The sequence below is a fragment of the Tasmannia lanceolata genome, unplaced genomic scaffold, assembly GCF_043159265.1.
Source record: "Tasmannia lanceolata isolate RefF3 unplaced genomic scaffold, GAP_Taslan_0.1 ptg000150l, whole genome shotgun sequence".
Taxonomy (NCBI): domain Eukaryota; kingdom Viridiplantae; phylum Streptophyta; class Magnoliopsida; order Canellales; family Winteraceae; genus Tasmannia; species Tasmannia lanceolata.
Window position 1 is genome coordinate 192,501 of NW_027518826.1, and position 2,500 is coordinate 195,000.

Below are 2,500 nucleotides of genomic sequence, written 5' to 3' on the forward strand. Positions count from 1 at the left end.
GTGCAAGGCTAGTGTGCAAGGCTTGTATGCAAGGCTAGTGTGCAAGGCTGGTGTGCAAGGCTTGTGGGCAAGGCTGGTGCGCAAGGCTAGTTCCCAAGGGTTGTGTGCAAGGCTAGTGCCCAAGGCAAGTGCGCAAGGCTCGTGCCCAAAGCTAGTGCGCAAGGCTTGTGTGCAAGGCTACTGCGATGGGCCAGTGCCCAAGGCTTGTGAGCAAGGCTTGTATGCATGGCTTGTGTGCAAGGCTAGCGTCCAAGGCTTGTGCGCATGGCTTGTGCGCAAGGCTTGTGTCCAAGGCTTTTGTGCAAGGCTCGTGCGCAAGGCTAGTGTGCAAGGCTTGTGCGCATTGGCAGGTAGCCCACCAGCATGCACGATCCAAATGCCACTCACGCGACAACACGGTGCCAAGCCGGGCATGGTGTGCACTCAAAACCAATCAACGGACAGAGGTCATGCGTCATGGGGGGGATCTAGCAAGGCCATGGGGAAGGTCATGGAGGACCTTGGAAGCAAGCGCAAGACGAGAGCGAATCGAACAAGGGGCCAGGACGGGGCCTTGTGCCCATGGTCTTCGCAAGACAGCGTCCAAGGCACCCGAAAGCCCAAGGGAACCCAAACCCGGCCGACACTTGCAATCGCACATGCTCTCTGCAACACACCATCAATGCCGCCCAACGGGGCCAGCACGAGCAGTCCTCCGCGGTCCCCTGGCCCTGCGCACGTTTGTCTTCGAAACCGAGCATCAATGCCACAGAAAGTGCCGGGGCGCCAGCTGGAGCCATCATCCGCGTTGCCATGGCTCGCTTGGCCTTGGCTTGCCAGGCCCCGACACGAGCAATCGCGCATTTTCTTTGCAACCGACCATCAATGCCGCCCAACGGGGCCAGCACGAGCAGTCATCCGCGGTCCCCTGGCCCTGCGCACGTTTGTCTTTGAAACCGAGCATCAATGCCACAGAAAGTGCCGGGGCGCCAGCTGGAGCCATCATCCGACGTGCCATGGCTCTGGTCCCATGGTCTTCGCAACCGAGCATTCGTGACACCCGCGGGGCCAGGACACCAACCCTTCCGACACGAGCATTCGCGCATGTTCTTTGGCCACACAACGGCGCCAGCACGAGCAAAATCATCCGCGGTGCGGTGGCCTTGCACGGCCTTTTGTCTTTGGAACCAACCATCAGTGCCACGGGAAGTGCCGGAGTCCCGGCATCCGCGGTGCCAAGTCATTGCGCCCTTGGTCTCTGCAGCGGGGCATGCCGGGCACTCCCAACCATTGCAAGCAAGCAAGCAAGCAAGAAAGAAAGTAAGTAAGTAAGTAAGTATTACATATAGGGGCGGGACATGCGGGGAGATCTGCGAAACGTGCATTACGGGGCACACGCGTACCTACCGGGGCATACCGACCCCTATTGGGGCACACGTGTGCATATCGGGGCATACCGGGCCTATCGGGGCACACGCGTACATACCGGGGCATACCGAGCCCTACTGGGGCACACGTGCGCATATCGGGGCGTACCAAGCCTATCGGGGCATACGCATGTATCCCAAGGCATACCGAGTCAATCCGGGCATACGCGTTCATACCGGGGCGTAACGGGCCTATCGGGGCATACTTGGGCATATCCGGGCAAAAAATGCCCAAAACTTGCGCAACCTTGGCAACCGTGGTCCATTCCTCTCTATATGCCTAGCCTTGCCAACCGTGGTCCATTCCTCACTATATGCCATGGCCTTGTGCCCATGGTCTTCCCAAGACAGCGTCCAAGGCCCCCGGAAGGCCAAGGGAGCCCAACCCAGCAATGCCCTGCTATGGCAAGCCAAGGCCAAGCATTCCGGTGCCTATCCGGGCAAAAATGCAATTCCTCTCTATATGCCTAGCCTTGGCAACCGTGGTCCATTCCCCACCATATGCCATGGCCTTGTGCCCATGGTCTTCCCAAGACAGTGTCCAAGGCGCCCGGAAGGCCAAGGGAGCCCAACCCAGCAATGCCCTGCTTTGGCAAGCCAAGGCCAAGCATTCCGGTGCCTAACCTTGGCAACCGTGGTCCTTTCCTCACCATATGCCATGGCCTTGTGCCCATGGTCTTCGCAAGACATCGTCCAAGGCGCCCAAAAGGCCAAGGGAGCCCAACCCAGCAATGCCTTGCTAGGACAAGCCAAGGCCAAGCATTCCGGTGCCTATCCGGGCAAAAACGCCCAAAGCATGCCCATTCCTTAGCCTATCCAGGCAAAAACGCCCAAAATCTGCACATTCTAGTGCCTATCCGGGCAAAAACGCCCACCAGCATGCCACCCTCCTATAGGGTTTGCGCAACCAACCAGCCTAACCACCAGTGGCAACCAAAGGTGCTGTTAGCGACGACTTCTGAAGACGCAACGAGACGCGACGTGTTTGCGCCCAGACGCGACGAGACGATGCGGGATCTGCGCCCAAGAATGCCTAGACCCGTCGACTTGATGCGGGATCAGCTCGCCCAAGCATGCCTAGTGTGCAAGGCCTG